General features: G+C 37.6%; 1 protein-coding gene across 1 annotated transcript in view; it reads right to left on the minus strand.

The window, feature by feature from the left end:
* rngtt (RNA guanylyltransferase and 5'-phosphatase) overlaps nt 1–26,257 on the minus strand; it is a 947,965-nt gene that overhangs the window by 255,861 nt on the left and 665,847 nt on the right.

Consider the following 26,257-nt stretch of genomic DNA (forward strand, 5'->3'; position numbering starts at 1 on the left):
GAAATATATGTGACTGGGAATGAGGCTTCAGAACAACAGGAAAGTGTAAAACCATAATAAGCTAAACAAAAAGATATCAATAAAGAAGTAAATAATCCATGAAGGATACCCAGGTAAATCTCAAAACTGCTACATACTGGCCTTTAAACTGTTGACATAAAAAATAAGAATGATGAAATATATAATTACATAATATATTTATGTATAATATATATAGAATATATAATATACTCAGATAAATAAAATAATTATTTTTCATGAACATTCAAAAATAGTTAAAGTTATCTTTTGAAAGTACAGATTCTACATGTTCAAGTATCACAGCTGTCTTCATGGAACATTTTTTAAATTATCAAAATTTTAAAAAGTACCCTTCAAATGAACTATATTACACAGCTTAAAAATATCAAGTACAAGAGAACCATAGCAACAATATAGATGACAGGAACCATAAACTCAAATGGTTAAAAACTGTATATATACAATTACTATAGCTTTGGCATAGCACACTCGATTGGTTCCAATGTCAAAGTTTACAAGAGAAACAAAAAGACATAGTAACTTTAACCTCTATGACCCTGAACCAGAAAAAATTAGTACAGAAATGACAATGTAACATTTTTATATTACTATGGCAATTACAGTCCACTTTATTTACTTGATCTCTTAGTTAACTGGTGAATTTGGGGTTTATACTATAAAAGACAACTTACTGGTTTACTGTTGTTTGTACAGTATATTTATTTCCTGGTACTTAGTGAACAGGCTGCCACACAGATGCAGAGTCTCGAGTTTCAATACTGTGCCTGACTGTTGTATGTGTGGTGTTTACATGTTCTTTGTGTGCCTACATGGCTTTTCCACGACATATTCAGATTTTTCTCCCCCATTTCTAAATACATTCAAGTTAGGTTAATTCCTAGTTCTGAACTGCAGTGTGCTTACATTACTGTGCCTTGCTCTAACAGGGTTGATTCCTGGCTTTTGCCTGATGGTCCCAGGGTAAGTTCCTGCTCCACAACTCTGAACGCGATCAAATTGGCTTGAAAATATTTTATATTTATTACACAAACAGAGACTGGTGTATCATGCAATGTCAACTACAGCACACCAATGGAAACCAATACCATAATCACTCACTCACACAATGACCCTGAACTTTATTAAGGCAGAAAATTAATTAAAGGACAGTCTATGATTGACAGTTCATTGTATATTACCAAAAAGCAAAGTTATTTTTATTTCAAGAATGAAAAACATAGGCATCTGTTTCAGTTCAGTGATACTTTTGAACTCATTGCCAATGGTAAAGAGGATGCTATATAGTACAGTCCAATGCATCATTAATTTTACTAGCAGTACTTCCATGATTCATATATAGCATTTCATATTGTCAGAAAGGGGGGGGGGGGGGTTCTAAACACTTCTGTAGTAATATATATACTTTACAAATTTTCAAAAGACATTTAAAATAGCCTGTTTAAGCTACTACCTAGTTTATATATAAAAACAACTAGCACTATACTGTATTATACATTAAGCAAAAGGCTGGTATCATTATGTTTAACTTATATAAAACATTATCATAATCGATTAGTAAAAGTGTTAACTCAATCTGAAATAAATTGAAATGTAATTAATACATATCTTCTCTGATGAGTGACATATTGCAGAATAACTCCTATCCTAACAACAGTGTCAAAATAACAGATTAATGAATTGTTATTTTTTAATGTATGGTAGAAATTAGGAAAAGAAAATCATAAAAAGAAACCAAAAGTATAAATCCAAAACAATAGAAATAAACAAGGGGATTCAAACTGAGACAATCAGACATGAGGTAATGACTAATGTTGGTTACAGATCAAGCATGTGCAGTTGGCACCTCCTCTTGACTGTGCTGAAGAGGATACGGTACTGCATACAGTATAATGTATTATCTGTTTTCAACAAAACTTTATTCATTGACCTGACAATTTGAAACCTGTCTGTTGACATGATACAGTAGGCACAGTTCAAGTATGTGAAAAGGTACATCTTTGTATGCTTAGACCCCATGTGTACTCTTTGCTCACTCATGACTGCATGGTCAGATACAGCTCCAAATCTATATTAATATTAAATATGCCAATGACAACATCATCACCAACATAAGGCCTGATCACCAGAAATAATGAGAAAGATATTTACAGACGTTTGTCTTCTGACACAGTGGTGCCAGGACAAAACTGTCACACTTAATTTCAGTAAAATCAAGTAGCCAGTAACAGACTTCAGGAAGCAGGAAGTACATCACACTCCAGTCTACATTATAGAGAATGCTGTGGAGAGGTTGAGCAGATTTAAATTTCTTGGAATCACCATTATTAAAGACCTAAAGTAGGCACAGAATACTTCATGTATCATCAAGAAGGCTTACCAATGTCTTTACAGCCTTAGATTCCTGATGAAACCCCAGATGCCCCAATCAATGCTCACCAATATCTGTAAGTACACAGTGGAATCCATCATCATGGCTATATAGTATTCTGGTATAGCACTTGCTTAACTCAGGAACACAAGCAAGGCAGAATGTGGTGAGGTAAAGGTAACATTATTATTAAAGATCGGGCAAGTGGAACATGACCATCAAAACTCACATCACTAGATTCAGGGACATTTTTGACCCACAGGCCCTCAAGGTACTTAACAGCTGCCTGTACTGACAATTGCAACAGTGTACCTGATATGTTTTTCTTACATATAAACTGTGTGATTCACTGTTTGTGCTGTATTTAAAATCTCCTGGTCATATTATATTACCATACCTAGTCTATTTAAGACAAGGTAACCATCTCATTTGTCTGAGTATGTATGGCAGTTCACTTGAACTTTGAACATGGGAAAATAGGTGGCACACTTTTTAAACATACTATTTTTCATTTTACTTTAACTTCAAAATTTGGTGAAATCACTTCATAAAGATGAACGTTTCTCTTTAAACAAAACTGAGACACAAACAGAGTGAGACTATAGCACTATCTGCTTGAATGTTTTCTCATCTCTGGAACTATAATATCGCTGAACTTTCTCCTTTATGCTTGATAAGTTTTCTTGAATGCATTTCAGTACTCAATAATCAAAGAACTGATATGGCCTCTAAATCAAATTAAATGTGCAACAACCATTCAGTTCCCACAGTTAATTATTCAATTACCACAAATACTCAGTTAATCAATTAGATGCATGAGAACAATGACAATGACATTTATGTCTGTTGACATTCATCATGTGCTGGCCTCTGATGAGTAAGACAAATTAAATGTTCACATTAACACAAAAAACAGATGGTCTTTTAGTAGATGTCATTAAATGGGAATACGAAGTTCAAACTGCAACTGTTTATCATCCTTTTTTCTTTCTACTATCTTCTGGTACTATTTAACATAGTAATGCTCTAAGGGGCTATGCACAGTGCCTAGAACAAATAGAATATACATTTCATTCTGAATATAAGTGCTCTTTGGTATATTTTTAATCTGCAGGTGAGGATTTAAAAAAATGGGACAGCAAAAAGAAAATGATGATCACATTAATTCAAAATTAATCTGCAACCATCAAAATTAAAATATTTTATATTTATAATAAAAAGTTAAGCAGTCAAAAATAATGTTCATATTGGTTAAGATAAACACAACAGACTATTTACACAAAGAAATAGTTCTACTTTGAAGTGAGCAATAATGGGCTAAACCTGCACTTCTAAAATGTATTTGAAAACTGTTGAATTGAATAAGAAATAAGATTTTCAAAAAGTATTTTGAATGATAGTTTTCATAGAGGAATGATGTTTCTGACAAGGCTGGCTAAAGGAACCTACACATACCTTAGGGTAAAACAAGTTTTGGTTTTGCGAAGGATATCATGTGGTTATGAAAGATCACAAAAATATAGTTGATAAGAACTCAACATTAATCTTACTGAGATGGTAAAAAAGAAAACCTGCCAATGACTGTATCATATTTTTTAATTTGTCTGTAAATGTCTGTGTGGAACACACACATTGTTTGTGATCACATGGATAAGTTAAATGAGTGCTCCAGTTTTCCTTCCTCATCCTAAAGGTGTGAAGGTTTAGTTAATTTGTGACTCTAAATTGACCTTGAATGTGAGTGAGAGTGTGTGCAAGTGGTCCTTGTGATGGACAGGTGCCCAACAGCTGACAAATGAAACCAATTACATATTTAAATAAAAGTAGCTTATATCAAATAGGGAAATGAAAAAATAATGGGGCATTGTTGCAGCTTCATATAGATACAGAGCTGTGAGAGTACTTGTAAACAAAACAATATATAATTTTTAATCTAAAACAATACAATACTATTAAGGATGATTAATATGACCCAAAACTGGATTAAGAAGGTTTGAGAATGTTGTTATGCTAGATTTATATTTGCCTTCATTCTGACTCTTTCAGCAAGTCATCCAAGTAACAACAAAGGTTTAACGCATTTCTACTTTGAAATAAAAAAGGAAACTGAAAGGTTAATGCCAGTTTAAATTCTCACTTCTTAAATGCATGCAGCATGTAGAACATCACTTGAAGTTGTAGATGACTGCCTCTGATTTTTTGCCTAAGCTTATTTTGGACTCGGATGTGTCTTACACTGATGTTTGGTGTCAGCACATTTTATTCTTGGGATTTCAGTTGATATTCTGAAAATTTTGAAAACTGCTTTCTAAGCAGACCTGACACATGCATTGTGCAATGCTCTGTATTTCAGTAATTCTGCATTCTTTAAATAATATATGCTTTGCACAATTCTTTTTTTGTTGTGTAACCCCGACATATAACAGATGGCATAAGTGCAATTAAAAAAAAGTATGCAATAACTACACTACACATACCTGCATAAAAATAATGAAACATTTTGAAATCTCTGAACCAAACTGCTTTTGTGGATAATATACAAGCAGAGCTACACCTTGAGCCTGATAAAATGAGACCCAATAACTCTTTGACAACTGTTGCTGACATTACTTATATAATAAAAAGCTGTAGCCTTGGAATAAGAAAGGCATTATTATCCAAAAGCAACTGAAGGCAAAAGCGCCCACTGTTGTTCACAAGCATCAGATCTGACAAGGTGAAATTGAATAATAGTGATGAACAAGCTGTTCAGAATTTTATATGGGTTATTATAAGTTTTATAATCAAAAGGATGCAGAAAAAATATTCACAGTGATAGATTTATGGTAATTAGATTATACCCAACTACCTGGCTGCAGCAACTACTTTTGCTGAATTATCCATCCATCCTTTTTCCAACCCACTGAATCCAAACACAGGGTCACGGGGGTCTGCTGGAGCCAATCCCAGCCAACACAGGGCACAAGGCAGGAAACAATCCCAGGCAGGGTGCCAACCCACCGCAGGACACACACAAACACACCCACACACCAAGCACACACTAGGGCCAATTTAGAATCGCCAATCCACCTAACCTGCATGTCTTTGGACTGTGGGAGGAAACCGGAGCGCCCGGAGGGAACCCATGCAGACACGGGGAGAACATGCAAACTCCATGCAGGGAGGACCCAGGAAGCAAACCCGAGTCTCCTAACTGCGAGGCAGCAGCGCTACCACTGCGCCACCGTGCCGCCCTTGCTGAATTAGTGTACATGAAATATTAAAATGAGGTTTTAGGTATTGCACTTCATAATCTAATTAAATATAATTTACTATATTCTTGATGAATTATTGTATGCATATGCATAATGATAAGCTCACTTGGTTCAGAGTACTTGTCCATTCATTGCACTCAAAGACAAAGTGATTGATTAGATAGAGAACTGTGTGTCAAACACTGCAATAATAGCATACCGTAAGGGTAAAAACAATAATCTCTCTCTCTCTCTCTCTATGTATATATATATATATATATATATATATATATATATATATATATATATATATATATATATATAAGTATAATTAAGATCAAAATCAACTTGTTTGGTATAATGAAGGATTCTGTCTAAATTTGGTAACACTACACAAATTCATCTCCGATTTTTTAATAAAAATATTTAATGATATTGTTACTGACAAACTGTAAGTCAAATAAGTATATTGCTTAATTAGCACACTCTCACCAAGGGCTTTCTTTTGTCAAATCTGATAAACTCCAGGAAAAAGGTGTTATTTCATGCTAGAGAGAAGAAAGAAATATTCTCAGAAAATAATCAAATTTAGATCTTTCTGGACTTTTTCATAGCTACAAAAAAAGGCCTCTTATAATCAAATTAAACAAAAGCTAAAAGGAGAGTTCTGCACACTGACCACAGCTATACATTTAGCTCTCCTGAGGAAAGAGAGATAAAGCTAAGCAAACTAATCTCTGTTAATCTTCAAAACCAGAACAGAATCTGACAATGAACTGGATTCGAGTGAAAACAAATTTGAATAGAGGTTGTGAAATCCAAAAAAAAAAATAACACTGATGAAGCTTGTTTTCAAGTAATATACAATAGTTACAATATAACATTAGCTTGAGCAACCCAAATATGATTGGGTAAAATTAGAAAGAGAACACAGGACAGTGCATTTTAAATTTAAGCCATACTTTAACACAAATGTGTTTTTTTCATTATTATTACTTTATTTTTATTTTTTACAAACCATTTTCATGTTTGCATTTCCCAATTAAAGCCTATATTACAACTGGAATATTTTCCTGAAAGTTAAAAACTATAGAGATGTTATTTGTCTTCGTTTGTATAAGACTACAAATTCTATAATACATAATATTGATTTAACATTAAAATTAGTAAGTTGGAATGTTAAAATTCTCAATCATGAAACTAAACAAAAATTGTACTCTCATTTCTCAGCTTCCTGTTACCACATATAATACAATAATATTCTGTAAGAGAGGTATACAATTATCAGGGATAAGTTTCAGCTGGAAAAAATTTGGATTGGTCAATTGTTTTATATTACCTGTGAGACTGGAGAAGTGGGAACCCTGACCTAAAAGGAAATCTCTTTTTACAGGATTAGATACACATTATGGTAATGGGAAAACTAAAGAAAACTAAAATAGTCTTGGGCAACATATAATATATGCATTAGATTATAAGGAATTAATGACTAAAATAAGTTTGCACAAACATAACAGCAGGAGTTTTTAACAGTGTACTGTATTTAGTCCCCAGTCCTTAGAATGGTCAACATCAGCAGCAATTGTATTATCTAAAACTGCTGCAATAAACTTGAATTTCATGACAGATCATAACCTTTCAGACCCATGGAGATTTCCTTCTCCTTATTTAAGAACATATTGCTCCTCTTCAACAGTATATAACAGCTGTTCATGAATTAACTATTTCATAATTGACAAAAACCTTTTAATTTTTCTTAAATCTTTCAAATACATGTATGATGAAGTTATTATCTAGAACATGCTCCAATTACTTTGGAACTTATATCACTATGCGGTTACAACTTATTGTTGACGATTAAACCCTCTAATTTCTGGGGATAAGACTTCATTAAACTAATTTCCTTATTAGAGAGGAATATAGCAGGTAAGGCGAAAGATGACCCAAAGAGATTCTTTCACTATTTTAGTAGTAAAAGGCAGTCAAGAAGGAGGTGAAGTGCACCAGGAATAGTAAAGGAGAATTAAAACATACATACAGTGAAACAGTGGATGGTCTAAATAGGCATTTTTGAGGTCTTCCCAGCATTAAATGGGACTACTAAGGAGGTACTGATTGATTTGGAAATTGTAGAGGAAGAAGTACTGCTCACATTAATAGGCTGAAATGAAACAAATCTCCAGGACCAGATGTTTATCCTCGAGCTCTTAAGCAGGTTAGTGAGTACATATATAAACCCTTGACACATATTTTTAGGAAGTCACTGCTCACTGGTGAAACTCCGAAGGACTGGAAAATGGCATGACATGATCCTGCTATATAAAAAAGTAACCAGGCAGAACCAAGCAACTACAGGCCAGTAAGCTTAATGTGCATCACAGGAAAATTAATGGAAGGACTTATTAAGGATGAGAATGAGAAGCACATGGCAAGTACAGGAGTTTTTCTAAACATTCTGCATGGGTTCAGAAGTGGGAGATCATGTTTTACTAACATTCTGGAATTCTATAAGGAACCAACAAAAGGGTATGATCAAAGTAGAGCTTATGATATTGTTTACCTTGACTTTCAGAAAGCTTTTGATAAGGTGCCACATGACAGGTTGGGCATCAAACTAAAAGAAGTGGGAGTTCAGGGTGATGTTTTTAGATGGGTGCAGAATTGGCTCAGACACAGGAGGCAGAGGGTGATGGTGTGAGGAACCCTATCAGAATTATCTGATGTTAAGAGTGCTAGGGCTGCTGCTATTTTTAATATATATATATATATATATATATATATATATATATATATATATATATATATATATATATATATATATATATATATATAAATGATTTGGTTAGGAATATAAGTAACAAGCTGGTTACGTTTGCAGATGATACCGAAATAGGTGGATTGGAAGATAATCTAGAATCTGTTAAATCATTACTGAGGGACTTGAATAGCATACAGGCTTGGGCAGATTTGTGGCAGATGAAGTTTAAGGTCAGTAATTGTAAAAAATTACACAAAGGAAGTAAAAATGCTAGATTTGAATATACATTGGGAGGTCTGAAAATTGAGAATACACCTTATGAGAAGGATTTAGAAGTCATTTTGGACTCTATGCCATCAACTTCGGAAGGCTAACAGGATGTTAGGTTATATAGCACAGTGTGTAGAGTACAAGTCCAAAGAGGTTATGCGCAAGCTTTATAAAGCACTGGTGAGGTGTGTGCAGTTTTGGTCTCCAGGCTACAAAAAGACATAGCCACATTAGAAAAGGTCCAGAGAAGAGCAACTAGATTCATGTCATGGTTACAGGGCATGAATTATGAGGAAAGATTAAAAGAGCTGAGCCGATTCAGTTTAAGCAAAAGAAGATTAATAGGTGACATGATTGAAGTGTTTAAAGTTATGAAGGGAATTAGTACAGAGGATTGAGACTGTTATTTTAATATGAGTTCATCAAGAACAAGGGGACACAGTTGGAAACTTGTTAAGGTAAATTTTGCACAAACATTAGTAAGTTTTTCTTTACAAACAGAACCATAGACAATAGGAATAAGCTACCAAATAGCATGGTAGACAGTAGGACTTTAGTGACTTTCAAAAGTAGACTTGATTTTTTTTTTTTTTAGAATAATTAAGTGGATATGACTGGCAAGCTTTGTTGGACTGAATGGCCTGTTTTCATCTAGATTATTCTAATGTTCTAAAGAAACAGAGACAGAAAACTGTAACAGCGCAAAAATTTAGATTTTACACGCAACGTTTTAAAAATTCTTAGAATTTGTTTTAAAAGAAGTAAAATGAAGAGCAATATACTAGTCTGAGTACTGCCAACCTGCATATAAGGGAACAAAGTAGCCCAGCTACAAGCCAAGCTATCAATGAATACAGTTGTTAAAGCAGAAAGCTTACTAATACCAACAATTGTTATAAATGATGATAAAAACTTTTTACTCAAAATACTTGTTCATGATCCAAGAAAGTTCCGACACTTCTTTTCTTAGTGTGCCCACACTACATACTCCAGTATCTCAGTCTAACACTCTCTTGTACTATGTTTGCTCACTTTAGGAAAAATAAATATCTGTGTTATAAAAGGTACCTGGGTGGACACAATTACTATAATAAAGAGCCCTCATTGTGTGCATCATCAGTGCATGTTAAACGAGGAAGGTCTGAGGTTTCTTGGCTTTTATAAAATTTAACTTGATTCAGTTGTGAAATTTTCATTTATAATATCTATATGCAATTTAACAAGGAAGCTATACTGAACTATTTTAAAATACATCATGATTGGGGAGATGTGGAGGAAATGGGGATTAGGTTTTACAGTTTTCACCTTCAAATCGACTAAAAGTTATAATGGTTTTAATCATATCCCTACTTTAAAATAAAGGAATTAAAAATACAAATTAATCTTAAAGTCACACCACTTTTATTATGTGCACAGAGAAAACACTAATAAGATTTTAAATCAGCAAAAAATATAAAATGTAGTAGTGGTGGTATAGTACCAGTAGTGTCACATGCATAGAGCACAGTGAAATTCTTACTTGCATGTCCATAAACATGCAGCATGTCACCATTCTGGCAAGAATGTATTAAAATACTGAATTTTGTGATATTCAATAGAAAAGTCTATTACTCTTGTTGCAATTAAACAAAAAGATTACCCACTTTAAGTGTAAAATGGAATTGCAGAGATTAATAACACAGGTGTGATCAGTCTTTTTTTAAGAAACTTTTTGCCAGCACAGACTGAAATCCAGGAGCATTTTACTAATGAATAGGAACACTTGAAAAATAAATGTAGAGTGGAACCTCGGGTGCACGAACGTATCGCACCACGTACAAATCGGGTTACGACCAAAAAGTTAGCCAAACTTTTGCATCTGTTCACGACCACACACTTGGGTGACGAACAAGCCAGTTTCCCTTCCGGTTTGTACGCGCGATGATTTCCCTGTGCATTCCCTGTGCAGCGAGAGAGAGAGAGATTGGGGGCTGGGTGCATAAGGCCGAGAAGGTAGTTAAAGAATGCACCGGGCTTGATTTAAAAGAGACTGATTTGAGCATTGTTTTAACCTCATTGTATTTAATGAAGACTTTTTTCTATTGGATTTTAACCTCTACTTCACTTCTGTTTACAACAATCGGTTTGTAGCGTGCACTGTTGCAATGTTACCTTTCTTGGTTGTTTATTAAATTATGGATTTTTCAAATGTTCATGTTTTCCCTGTACTTAAAATTCATTTAAAAAAGGGTTTACAGTGATCGGTTTGTAATGTGCATTGTTGCAATGTTCCTTTTCTTAGTTGTTTATTAAATTACGGATTTTTCAAATGTTCATGTTTTTCCCTGTGCTTAAATTCTTACAATGTTACTTTTCTCTGTTCAAAGTTTTCTCAGTGTTATTCAATGTTTTTACATTTAGTTTACTATTACGCTGTGCATTCATGGTGTAATTAACTATTTTTGTGCTTAAAAATCTTTAAAAAAATATATTTACATACAGTTCGTATGGTCTGGAACGAATTAGTTGTAGTTACATACACTCCTATGGGGGAAATTACTTTGGGTTACGACCAAAGTTTTGGAACGAATTACGGTTGTGACCAGAGGTTCCACTGTACAAAACAACACTTTACCTTATCAGAATAATGAAAGCAGTTTCAAGTTGATTTTGTTTTTATTAAAAATATTAAAACATAAGAAAAAAGAAATACATTATTTCATAAAATCTGTAGTAGGTTGAAGTTCAATGATGGCCAACAGTTGCTTGTTATTGTTGCTTGGGCAACAATTCCTACATTTATTTTACTAAAAATGTTCACATAAAAAATACTAAAATTCTTATCCATTGTTGTTGGATTTGCATTTCAAAGACAAGGATAACAGTACACATTATTTAATTTTAATGCTTGCTAATGCTGTCATTCTGTCATGTCAAATCATTCCTATAATGTAGATTTCTCTTTTATAAGAATTTTAAAACCAAATCATTTGTGAATCGCAGCAGATTAGCAGTTGCTAGTCCTTAACTTTTTTTCTCCTCCATGTCTTTCCAAATATTTTATTAAACCAGATACTTCACGATGAACAAAAACAGTTGTAAATTTGTAAAACAAAATCAAGCCCAGTGCATTCTTTAACTGCCTTCTCTACCTTATGCGTCCAGCTCTCTCTCTCGCGCTGCCTGTGTGTGTCTCTCTCTATCTCGCGCTGCCTGTGTGTGTGTGTGTGTGTGTGTCTCTCTCTTGTGCTGCCTTGTGTGTGTGTGCGTGTCTCTCTCTCTCGCTGCCTGTGTGTGTGTGTGTCTCTCTCTCTCGCTGCCTGTGTGTGTGTGTCTCTCTCTCTCGTGCCTGTGTGTGTGTGTCGCGCTCTCTCGCTCTTTCTCTTGCTCGCTGCACAGGAAATGCACAGGGAGAGACTGAACACGTACAAACCGAAAGGGAAACTGGCTTGTTCGTATACCGAGTGTGTGGTCGTGAACAGATGCAAACGTTTGGCAAACTTTTTGGTCGTAAACCGATTTGTATGTGTTCCGAGATGTTCGTGAACCGAGGTTCCACTGTATTCCACTTTTCTGAGGTATGTTTATGACAACAGAAAAAAAACACTTATCAATGGTTCCTTGGCACTATTTTTTCCTGGGTTATTAACACTGTAAAAAATAAAACCATATAATGTATACCAGTATTTTATAGTATTATAGTATAGTACATGCCACCATTGGTGGATGGTCAGCCTATTAAGCCAGAACAAAACTTCACAGTGCATAAAATAACACTACCAAAGCTGATATATGATACTGCTAGGTTAGGAAACAACAACCTACACCAGTCTTACAGCAGTGATCATATCACATTTAACATTTTAATTCAGTGGATTTTTATAATGTAAAGCACATGCATTAAAATTAATACATAATACATATGTATAAGGTATCAGAAAAAATTTCATGATACAAAATACTATCAATACAAATTGTGCCTTGCATTGTGTGACATTACCACATGACTGAAATTGAACACACAGGCAAACAAAATGTTTTTCATTGAAAGTAGGGGATTTAAAATTCTGATTGAAACTAGAAAAAAGGTGTAAGATGTTAAACTAAGTGCAATTTGGCAGAACTGTTACTCACTGTCTATATAATGGTGTGATCCTGAAAGTTGTCGCTGCACAACATAGATATCACTGCACATGAAAGAAGGCTAGGACTGCAGGTTTTAACTTAGCAGGGCACAACCTCAGACAAGAATAGCAAATTACACCATTGTTTCATAGATGCACCAAGGCATTCACAAGGCTTGCTTTCAAATCTAAACTACAGTAACTGGGATTGGCAAAGCACAAACTTATCATCGTATTGGAACAGTTCTCATGATATACAAGTACTCGAGACACTGATGCACCTTCAATTTATACTGATTTAAAAATAGTAGATTATAGCAAGGAGGCATTATGCAGCAGAGCAGGTATTATGCAGCAGTGAAATGTGCTTTGCTCTTAACAGCAGTCCTCTAGCATGGTGGAGAGAAAGCAGCCAAATTCCCAGTGCTTGCTTTTCTGGTCAAATCAGACGTCTGTTCCCAGTGAGTGAATGTTTTCAACTGCATTGGATACTTTCACAGTGAAGAGGTCTTAACCTCATACAGAGAGTTGATGTTCTCATTATTCTTAAAATAAAACATAACATTATTGGACCTTCATAGATCCATTCAGGACACACAACTAATGGATTAGGATGGCATTCAAGCAGGGAATAAAAGGAAGGCCATTGTTGGAGCAAAGTTTGATTTTAACTAAGAAAATAAAAACATACATTTAAATTTGGATGGGTTTGCACTGCACTTTAGTTTATAGGATAATTGTTGTCATGTGTACAGAGTAAAGAGAAATTCTTGCTTGCATGTGCTAATCAACATGCAACACGTCTTTTGTTAATATAATTTTCATAAAAAGAACAAGCTTACAAAAACTTACATTAAAACTTGTGTATATGTGCACTGATTTAAGTTTAGTTTGCACTGTTTAGATTTATGAATGCCTGAAAATAAATAACACTAAACATTCAGAACATTAATGAAAATTTTACATTGTGGGAATATTGTATCATGAAGCATGGAACGTAGTATGAATTTTATTATGGGCTAATTGTATTGCTTCATGCATAGATAGATAGATAGATAGATAGATAGATAGATAGATAGATAGATAGATAGATAGATAGATAGATAGATAGATAGATACTTTATTAATCCCAAGGGGAAATTCACATAATACATATACAAACATTTATTAATGATTTTGTTACTTTCCACCCACTTCTCAGGTTTACACCCGGCATTTCCAACACAACTGTACCATTTTTAGATGTCAGTCTTTCATTCAGAGTTCCAGTACTTAAAAGCTCTGTCTATTACAAGCCAACTGACTCATACAGTTACCTTTTCTACAGCTCCTTCCAACCCTGGCATACTAAAACTTTCTACCTTTTTCACGACTCCCTACTATCTATCTATCTATCTATCTACACTCCACTGCCAGAGGCAGGGATGAGGTTGACTTCTGTAATGAAGCACTTGGAATGAAGAGTTACTTAATTGATACCCTTTTCATATTGTGGACAGGGCCCTCAATCAAGCCAGGAGTAAACCTCGTAAAATACATTCTAAGAGGAAACCCCAATAATGAAACCCATACTCCACTGGTCCTCCCATTCCACCACAACACACTATCTCTCCCACAGGTCAGTGATCTTTCCAAAGGATCCTTTTTTCCTAACCCTCCATTCATCTCCTTTTGTTGACTACTTAACCTACATAAACTTCTTGTCTGTAGCTCACTTCACAAAGGACAGCCGCATTCCTCACCAGGCACTTTGAGCTGTAACAAGGATGGCTGTGTCACTTGCAAATATGTCACCAAAAATAATACCTGGTCCCTCTGAGAAATTCAGTATTAAACAAAATGCCTCTTTGCCAGTGTAAAAATCGTGTTTATTACATTTCTTGCAGGAAATATCCAGGCATCTACTTAAATGAAACAGGGAGATGGCTAACAGACCATTTCAGGGAGCATGTATGTGCCTTTAAAATCAAACACCACACAAAACCTATTGTAGAACATGTCACATCCCTTGATCATAGCCACACTGATCTGTCTGTTCGAGTTCTTTCACGGGGCCTCAAAGACACTATTCAAAATAAAAAAGAAGAAGCTAAGGTCATTATCAGCCATGGATCATGTATCTCTCCACACCTTCACAGCTGACTAACTTTTCAATCTCTTGCTTCATCTTCTCTAATGGCAGCTTTTTCTCAACTACTCTCATCTTTTCTCCTTTCATCTGCCCTGACTTTGTTTCCTCTTTTCTCACCAATATACATGTACGTTACCTACTATTTTTCAGTTACACACCTGATGAAGGCTAAATAGCCAAAATACCTTCTCTCTGTTTCATCATGGAAATAACATTTAACAATATAGTATACAAAAGTTTTTTTTTTTTTTAAAGAGATTGTGTGCTTGGGTAGCAAATATGACTGGATAGGGACCAATCATGCCGTAAACATTTTAATCACTCTCAGCAAAACAGGAATAGCATCACCAAGAAAATCTAACACAACCATGCCCTATGGGGATGGGGCAGTGAAAGTTTGTCACAGAGGGAGGCTGGGATTGAGATAAAGAACAAACCAGGACTTCTTTTAAAATGGTAGAATCTGTTTTTGAAAAGCTTGACTCTATAGTAAACTAATTTAAATGGGAAGTAAACAGGCCATATATTAAAAGGAGAGGATAGCATGATGCTGTTTGAATTTCATCTTAGGTACTTGGTTACCAATATTGGTAATTTATGACAATAAAAAATTATGGTAGTGCAGGAACTCACCGACAGAGAGTGGGAGAGCTGTAGAAAGTTGTGTGGAAACATTCTGCAAACCATTCATCGAGATGCCATCGTCATGTGCAGTGACGAGGAGCAGAGATCCATGCAAGTTTTGCGGGAGATGTTTCTGGGGAAGCTGACCTCCCTGCGTGGCGATGTTGGATGGCCTTCACGTTTACCTGATCTCACTCTGTGTGATTCCTTATTGTGGTGCTATCTGAAGTCAAAGGTATATACACATCGACCTCAAAACCCTGAAGCCCTCAAGGACGCTATGTGCCACGAAATTGCAGCTATTCCCCTTGAAATGGCCAAACGAGTCATGCGAGCATTCAGAAATCATCTCGAAGAGTGTATCGCTAATGATGGCCACCACCTTGAAGACATCGTTACTAAAACACAGTGAAAAAAATCTATTTTGTATACCCTTTCTTGTGGTGCAAATTTTTATTGAATAAATGTTTGAAATGTGGTACTTCTTTTTGGCTCACCCTATATTACAGGATAATTTTGTGTTTTACTCCTTCCTTAATTACTAAACAGTAATTATAGATGTCACTGCATACCTCAATCTTCACAGATTTTTATATTGATAATGAATTTGCAGGTTTAGATCAACTCTGCTGTAAATATGAAATTCCCACATTTCACCATTTATCAGTCAGGAATGCCACTGAAAAGAATCTTATTTCCCATAATCCTCAATCAATGTCCACACATTTGAAAATATTCTAGCGAATAATGCGAACAATATCATCAGTATTTCTACACTTTACTATTTAATTTAATTAAGTTTACTGCTAGATGGTCTAAGGTGATACTGGGAAAGACAACTACTGTATCTATATATATATAATTCACTAAAGCAGCTGACCATGGGCAGGCAAGACACAAGACAGAGCCCTGCCCGCCAACTCACCAAGCCCCGCCCACCAACAATTTACTAAGCAGCCGACAATGGGATACGCATGACAGAGCTCACTAAGCAGCCGACCATGGGATACGCACGACAGAGCTCACTAAGCAGCCGACCATGGGATACGCACGACAGAGCTCACTAAGCAGCCGACCATGGGATACGCACGACAGAGCCATGCCCAAGGCAGGCAAGACACAAGACAGAGCCACGCCCACAATTCACTAAGGCAGCCCAAGCAGCCGACCATGGGCAGGCAGAGAGAGAGACACACACACACAGGCGTGCAAGAGAGACACAGGCACGTGAGAGAGACACACAATATAATTCACTAAAGTAGCCGACCATGGGCAGGCAAGACACAAGACAGAGCCCCGCCCGCTAACAATTCACTAAGCAGCCGACCATGGGATACACACGACAGAGACACGCCCATGGCAGGCAAGACGCAAGACACAGCCACGCCCATAATTCACTAAGGCAGCCCAAGCAGCCGACCATGGGCAGGCAGAAAGAGACACACACAGGCGCGCAAGAGAGAGACACACACACACACACACACAGGCGCATGAGAGAGAGACAGACACAGGCGCACGAGACACACACACACAGGCGCGCGAGAGAGAGACACACACACAGGCGCGCGAGAGAGAGACACACACACAGGCGCGCGAGAGAGAGACACACACACACAGGGGCGCGAGAGAGAGACACACACACACAGGCGTGCGAGAGAGACACACACACACACAGGCGCGCGAGAGAGAGACACACACACACACAGGCGCGCGAGAGACACACACACACACAGGCGTGCAAGAGAGACACACACACACAGGCGCGACAGAGAGACACACACACAGGCACGAGAGAGAGAGACACACACACACAGGCGTGCAAGGGAGACACACACACACTGGCGTGCAGAGAGAGGGGGCTGGATGCATACGGCAGAGAAGGCAGTTAAAGAATGCACCGGGATTGATTTTGTTTTCACTTCTGCTTACAGCGATCGGTTCGTAGCGTGCATTGTTGCAATGTTACTTTTCTTGGTGGTTTATTAAATTACGGATTTTTCAAATGTTCATTTTTCCCTGTGCTTAAAACTCATTAAAAAAGTGTTTTTACCGAGCGGTTCGTAGCGCTATAGTATAGAGTTAAGTTTTCTCTGTTGTTCAAGGTTTTCTCAGTGTTATTCAATGTTTTTACATTTAGTTTAATATTACGCTGTGCTTTCTATGGTATACTCTTCTATCTATAAATATAATTCACTAAGGCGGCCGACCACGGCAGGCAAGATGCAAGACAGAGCCAGTTTTCAGTCATGGACAATTGTATGTTGCTCTCTCTGGAGTTCCATCTTTTCATTCACTCACAGTCGTATCCTCAAACCAACCCCATTTGGACAACTGTGTCATTCAGGAAGTCTTCACACATCAATAAATAATTATGCGGCGTATGCTACGCTAAGGGTTGGCTAGTATTACCTAAAACAAGAAAAAAAAAATCAAGTTTCTCCACATAAAACTATGCAGAATTACCCTAAGTTCTTGTCTATAAGCCGTGGCTTATCTAAGGAAAAAAGTTGTGAAAATGAAAAAATAGAATATCGGCTTATACAGTAATCCCTCCTCCATAGCGGGGGTTACGTTCCAGAGCCACCCGCGAAATAAGAAAATCCGCGAAGTAGAAACCATATGTTTATATGGTTATTTTTATATTGTCATGCTTAGGTCACAGATTTGCGCAGAAACACAGGAGGTTGTAGAGAGACAGGAACGTTATTCAAACACTGCAAACAAACATTTGTCTTTTTTTCAAAAGTTTAAACTGTGCTCCATGACAAGACAAAGATGACAGTTCTGTCTCACAATTAAAAGAGTGCAAACATATCTTCCTCTTCAAAGGTGTGTGTGTCAGGAGCACAGAATGTCACATAGATAGAGAAAACAATCTCTAGCAAACAAATCAGTGGTGCTGTTTGGCTTTTAGGTATGCGAAGCACCGCGGCACAAAGCTGTTGAAGGCAGCAGCTCACACCCCCTCCGTCAGGAGCAGGAAGAGAGAGAGAGAGAGAGACAGAGTTTGTTTTTCAGTCAAAAATCAATACGTGCCCTTCGAGCTTTTAAGTATGCGAAGCACTGTGCAGCATGTCTTTTCAGGAATCAGCTTTACAAAAGATAGCAACGTGAAGATAATCTTTCAGCATTTTTAGACGAGCGTCCGTATCGTTTAGGTGTGCGAACAGCCCCCCTGCTCAATTCCCATACGTCAGGATCACAGATAGTCAGCACAAGAGTGAGAGAAAAGTAAGAAATCTAGCTTCTCAGCCATCTGCCAATAGCGTCCCTTGTATGAAATCAACTGGGCAAACCAACTGAGGAAGCATGTACCAGAAATTAAAAGACCCATTGTCCGCAGAAATCCGCGAACCAGCAAAAAATCCGCGATATATATTTAAATATGCTTACATATAAAATCACAATTTAAATGACCGCTACGCGCGCGTGTTGACTTGGCGACGCCCAGAGCAGAAAGAACGCGCTCCGGCCGCTCCAACCGCGCCATGCGGGGAGTGAGAGAGACGCCAATATCTCACACTCTCTCCCCCCTTAAAGAAATTAAATGGGTGCGAGTGAGACCACTGACCTCCCTCCCTTCTATTAGTTATAGGTTATAGTACGTTCGGCTTATCCATGAGTCCAGCTTATCTATGATACGATTTTATTTTAAAAATTCGTATGATTTTTGGTCTCCGGCTTATACATGAGTCCGGCTTATAGACAAGAACCTAGGGTACTTCAGAATATGGCAATATTTTGTTAATTTTTCTTTAGAATAAGTCTGCAGCCGATATTTCTAATTAACTCTTATTGTTAAAATCAATATGCAGAAGTAAAATGTAATGCACATTTTGTTACTGACTGCCTTCCTGTCTTGGGTATGGGAGGAGTGCTTAGCAAGGTTTACGATTAATTAATCTAAAATCTGTTGTTGACTGATGTTTCATGTTTTGTTTCTTGATTGTAGGTACTTCTATTGTAATGCATATACAGTGGTGTGAAAAACTATTTGCCCCCTTCCTGATTTCTTATTCTTTTGCATGTTTGTCACACAAAATGTTTCTGATCATCAAACACATTTAACCATTAGTCAAATATAACACAAGTAAACACAAAATGCAGTTTTTAAATGATGGTGTTTATTATTTAGGGAGAAAAAAAATCCAAACCTACATGGCCCTGTGTGAAAAAGTAATTGCCCCCTTGTTAAAAAATAACCTAACTGTGGTGTATCACACCTGAGTTCAATTTCCGTAGCCACCCCCAGGCCTGATTACTGCCACACCTGTTTCAATCAAGAAATCACTTAAATAGGAGCTGTCTGACACAGAGAAGTAGACCAAAAGCACCTCAAAAGCTAGACATCATGCCAAGATCCAAAGAAATTCAGGAACAAATGAGAACAGAAGTAATTGAGATCTATCAGTCTGGTAAAGGTTATAAAGCCATTTCTAAAGCTTTGGGACTCCAGCGAACCACAGTGAGAGCCATTATCCACAAATGGCAAAAACATGGAACAGTGGTGAACCTTCCCAGGAGTGGCCGGCCGACCAAAATTACCCCAAGAGCGCAGAGACGACTCATCCAAGAGGTCACAAAAGACCCCAGGACAACGTCTAAAGAACTGCAGGCCTCACTTGCCTCAATTAAGGTCAGTGTTCACGGACTCCACCATAAGAAAGAGACTGGGCAAAAACGGCCTGCATGGCAGATGTCCAAGACGCAAACCACTGTTAAGCAAAAAGAACATTAGGGGCTCGTCTCAATTTTGCTAAGAAACATCTCAATGATTGCCAAGACTTTTGGGAAAATACCTTGTGGACTGATGAGTCAAAAGTTGAACTTTTTGGAAGGCAAATGTCCCGTTACATCTGACGTAAAAGGAACACAGCATTTCAGAAAAAGAACATCATACCAACAGTAAAATATGGTGGTGGTAGTGTGATGGTCTGGGGTTGTTTTGCTGCTTCAGGACCTGGAAGGCTTGCTGTGATAGATGGAACCATGAATTCTACTGTCTACCAAAAAATCCTGAAGGAGAATGTCCGGCCATCTGTTCTTCAACTCAAGCTGAAGCGATCTTGGGTGCTGCAACAGGACAATGACTCAAAACACACCAGCAAATCCACCTCTGAATGGCTGAAGAAAAACAAAATGAAGACTTTGGAGTGGCCTAGTCAAAGTCCTGACCTGAATCCAATTGAGATGCTATGGCATGACCTTAAAAAGGCGGTTCATGCTAGAAAACCCTCAAATAAAGCTGAATTACAACAATTTTGCAAAGATGAGTGGGCCAAAATTCCTCCAGAGTGCTGTAAAAGACTCATTGCAAGTTATCGCAAACGCTTGATTGCAGTTATTGCTGCTAAGGGTGGCCCAACCAGTTATTAGGTTCAGGGGGCAATTACTTTTTCACACAGGGCCATGTAGGTTTGGATTTTTTTTTCTCCCTAAATAATAAAAACCACCATTTACAAACTGCATTTTGTGTTTACTTGTGTTATATTTGACTAATGGTTAAATGTGTTTGATGATCAGAAACATTTTGTGTGACAAACATGCAAAAGAATAAGAAATCAGGAAGGGGGCAAATAGTTTTTCACACCACTGTATCTGAAAATAAATAAAATTTCATTTTATATACACAAAATATACACACACACAAAATCTGTTTAAAGAAGTTATAACTGATAAGATGAAAATGTTGTTAACATGAGACATGGCCAGTGTCAATAGTGAAAAAATCTTTAAAAAGGACAAATGGATTAGGCAGTAAATGGTGAGGTCAATTATAAAATAAATGGCTACAAATAAGATAAAAACAGCATAAACAGACTCCAAAAGGTTAAAAATGGTGTAAAAAAGAACACAAGTCAAAATCAGCTCACTAGAGGGAAATTTCTAGAAGTAAAGGCAATGACTACATAGACAATACTTCATCTGCCCCAAGAGGAAAACTTACACAGCTGAAGTAATTTCTAAATAACTAAATAAGTTTATTGTTACTTAGTCCCTTGACTGTTTGATAATTTAGGTTTAAAAGTAATTAAAAAGGAACTGCAGAGCCATAGACAAGTAGAACATGGAAGGAGACACGCAGTAAAGGTAAAGTTAACGCACCATAATGAACTGGCCTCTCTAACCAATACAAGGTTGTTAATAAGAAATGCTAAAAAAAAAAAAAAAGATTGCACCTTTTCACTTTATAGCTTACTAAAAGTTTTTTCTGGTCAATGCATGTAAAAATGAACAGCAACCAAACTTAAAAAGGAAAAAAGTGTTCCAGGCTTCAAAACCACATTTACTTGGGGGGAAAGACAAGAACTACTGATCTAATCAAAGTTCCTTAAATTGTGAAAGGCAAAAACTAAGCTGACTGCAATTAATTTTTTACACAGACCACTGATTGCTAAACCAAAAGCTATAGCTTTTGAAGTGATGAAAAGGATGACTAAATTTATAAGAAAAAAGCAGACTTCTTCTGGAATGGATTATTAGCTCATTCTGTCAAATGCTAATTCAGTTGGTTTCTTTTTTGCATACATAGTATTGGCAAGCATACAAACTAAGTATAAATGGGAATTTTTGAATGGGTCAACTTAAAAGGCCTTCCCTGTAGCAAAAAAATAAAATAAAAACTAGTGATGACTGCATGTTTACAATATGCATGAGTATTGCATAATGAAAGAAACCACACATCATTCCTTACCAATCACAACCCTGCAAGAAAGCCACTGTAGTACTAATTAAAAAAGGTAATATATTACTTTCAAATATTTCTTAATACAATACAATAGAGCACATCAGATTTTACAAAATTCAGGGAAAAATCAGTTTTCCATAAAAAATTATAACATTCTTATTGTGGACATAAGGTGCTGCTAAAGGACTGGAAAGAAGTGCCATTTTTTTGCACATTTTTATTACATATCATTTTAAAATAAACCAGAATAAAAAAAACAAAAAAAAAAACAGGATATTATTCCACACAAAATTACTTGCTTGCACTGTTATTGTATTGTGGTTTAAATATTTTTTATTCTAAAGAAACAAATAAAAAACACAGAAATAGTTGAATGCTCATGAGACACTAAGGAGACCACAAAGGAAAGGGCTGAAAATTCCGGATGCCTCAGAATCTGTTCACATCTCATTTCTGTAAATACACACAAAGGTGAAGTAACCCAGAAACTGAAGTTGCTTGACATGACCAAACACTGCTGAGAGGGATGGATCGAACTGTTGGCCGTAAGTCTGCGTCCCTATTACTTGCCCAGAGAGTTTGGACACGTCATTGTTTTTATTGTTTACATCCCTCCTCGGGCAGACGTGGAGATAGCAGGTGACACCATCCATTCTGCTGTTGCTAAACTACAAACACAGCACCCTGAAGCGCTTGTGCTAATCTCTGGATATTTTAACCATGCGACGCTGGACAAAACATTACCTGCCTTCTCCCAGTATGTCGATTGTAACACCCAGGGAAATAGGACTATTGACCTACTGTATGCAAACGTTAAAGACGCATGCAGCACCACCCCGCTGCCTGCACTTGGGAAAGCAGATCATAACCTGGTTCTGCTTCAGCCTCACTACAAACCAAAAGTGAGGGAGAAACCTACAACCACACGCTCATTCAGGAAGTGGTCCCCTGAGGCAGAGCAGGCTCTGAGAGACTGCTTTGGAACTACGGACTGGGATATCCTGCAGGGGTCACATAGTGAGAACATTGAAGAGGTTGTTGACTGCACTACTGACTACATCAACTTCTGTATGGACATTGTAGTTCCAATAAGAACAGTACACTGCTATGCTAACAACAAGCCATGGATTACAAGTCACATCAAGGGCCTTTTGAACTAGAAAAAAGGGCTTTTAAAGGCGGTGATCAGCATGAGCTTAAGCGCGTGCAGAAGGAACTCCGAGTCCAGCTCAGGGCGGTGAAGGAGCAGTACAGGAGAAAGCTGGAGCAGAAGTTGCAGGGTAACAGCGTGAAGGAAGTGTGGGATGGGATGAAGATCATCACTGGCTGCAGCTCGAAGTGGGGTGCCACCATCAAGAGAGACGTGGAGAGAGCAAACCTGATGAACAACTTCTTTAACAGGTTTGACCACCCTAACCCACTCTCACCTTGGAGTACTGCACCCTCCACCAATCCTTATGCTGATACCAGCATAGGAGAGAGTTTCCCCCCACCCATAATTACAGAAGCCCAGGTAAGCAGAGAGCTGGGGAGACTTCGTGCCAGCAAAGCAGAGGGTCCAGATGGATTATCGCCACGACTGCTGAAGGCCTGTGCGTTGGAGCTGGGGAGTCCTCTACAGCGCATCTTCAACCTGAGCCTGGAACAGGGGAGAGTCCCGAGGCTTTGGAAAACATCTTGCTTCACCCAAGTCCCAAAGGTATCATGTCCTAGTCAGCTGAATGACTTCAGACCTGTCGCCCTGACGTCACATGTGATGAAGACCATGGAGTGGCTGCTGCTTCACTACCTGAGGCCACAGGTCTGCCACGCCCTCGACCCTCTGCAGTTCGCATACCAGGAGAAGGTGGGAGCGGAGGATGCCATCATCTATATGCTACACCGATCCCTCTCCCTCTTGGACAGAGGCAGTGGTGCAGTAAGAATTATGTTTCTGGACTTCTCTAGCGCCTTCAACACCATCCAACCTCTGCTCCTTAGGGACAGCTGACAGAGATGGGAGTAGATTCATACCTGGTGGCATGGATCGTGGACTATCTTACAGACAGACCTCAGTATGTGTGTCTCAGGAACTGCAGGTCTGACATTGTGGTCAGCAGCACAGGAGCACCGCAGGGGACTGTGCTTTCTCCAGTCCTGTTCAGCCTATATACATCGGACTTCCAATACAACTCGGAATCCTGCCACGTGCAAAAGTTCGCTGACGACACTGCTATCGTGGGCTGCATCTGGAGTGGGCAGAAGTAGGAGTATAGTAACCTAATCAAGGACTTTGTTAAATGGTGCGACTCAAACCACCTACAACTGAACACCAGCAAAACCAAGGAGCTGGTTGTGGATTTTAGGAGGCCCAGACCCCTCATGGACCCTGTGACCATCAGAGGTGACTGTGTATGGGGTGTGCTGGGGAGGCAGCATAAAGAAGAGGGACGCCTCACGCCTGGACAAACTGGTGAGGAAGGCAGGCTCTATTGTAAGCATGGAGCTGGACAGTTTGACATCTGTGGCAGAGCGACGGGCATTGAGCAGGCTCCTGTCAATCATGGAGAATCCACTGCATCCACTGAACAGTATCATCTCCAGAAAGAGGAGCAGCTTCAGCGACAGACTGCTGTCACTGTCCTGCTCCACTGACAGACTAAGGAGATCATTCCTCCTGCACACTATGGACTCTTCAATTCCACCTGGGGGAGTAAAGTTAACATTATACAAAGTTACTGTCTGTTATACCTGCATTTTTATCACTCTTTAATTTAATATTGTTTTTATCAGTATGCTGCTGCTGGAGTATGTGAAATTCCCCTTGGGATTAATATCTATCTATCTATCTATCTATCTATCTATCTATCTATCTATCTATCTATCTATCTATCTATCTATCTATCTATCTATCTATCTATCTATCTATCTATCTATCTATCTATCTATCTAAAGACCACCACATCCAGCTAAGCCCTCCATTATAAATATAAAAGAGGAAGAGCAAAAACAAAAGACAACCTGTTTTTTTAACAGAGAAAAGAATTTGGTATGAAAAAGGACAAAGAAGGAAGAGGAGGAATGGACTTTTCAAAAGGTTAAAAGCAACAGCCTAATTGTTTAAATATTAATTTATTATTATAAACACAATATATATTATATAAATGCCCCTTAGTTAACATCACTGTAATTTTAAAGTAAAGTGATTTCACAACAGTAAATTCATTGGAAGAATTCTGTTAGTATGTTTTTAAACTTGCTTTCAGTTATGTTTTATTTGTGAAATTACCTGCTCACAACTGTATATGCTACCAAATAATGATGCAACGCACATAGCAATTGGTAAAAATAAAGCAAAGAAAAATTCATGTACAGATTTGCATATTCACTATTGCACTGGAGATCAGTTACTTTTGGTTGCAAGAATTCTGGAACATAACCACATTATAGCACAAGGGAATGAACAGGAGATGAAAACCTTGGTTCCTGAGACTTCTTTCTTTCACATTGGTAAATGGACACCTTTATAACTACTTTGTGCACAGACCTGAAGTCACACCTGAAGCTCCACCTGTAGTGCTGCTGCCAACAAAATCAGTTGTTCATAAAAACTGATAATAAGCAAACTCAAATTTGTGAAAAATGCACATAAAAGACAAAGGAGAGCAAGCAGCTGAAAAGATACAGATTTCAGAGCTACAATTTCTCCCTATTTGAATAGTAAAAGCTTAGTTTGTTTAAGTACTTTTGTTTTGATGTCAGCACATGGCAACACATTATACTTACATTAACCAATTACAGCATCACCTTGTTAGGAACACCTGACAATGGTTGGAATATCAAATGTAAATTTGCAAAGACTGATGCAGCCTGGTACTGTATGCTGTATAATTTGGGTACAACTATATTGAAATACTGGTGGATATACTGAAGTAAATAACCACTTGCTTCTGGCCCCCCGGCTCGAGGCCTGCATGTTGGAGTTCTCCCCGTTGGATGAGAGGGTTGCTTCCCTGCGCCTTCGAGTTGAGGAAAGGACTCTTGACTGTTGTTTGTGCTTA

Source organism: Erpetoichthys calabaricus, chromosome 3, assembly GCF_900747795.2.
Source record: "Erpetoichthys calabaricus chromosome 3, fErpCal1.3, whole genome shotgun sequence".
In the NCBI taxonomy this organism is placed as follows: domain Eukaryota; kingdom Metazoa; phylum Chordata; class Cladistia; order Polypteriformes; family Polypteridae; genus Erpetoichthys; species Erpetoichthys calabaricus.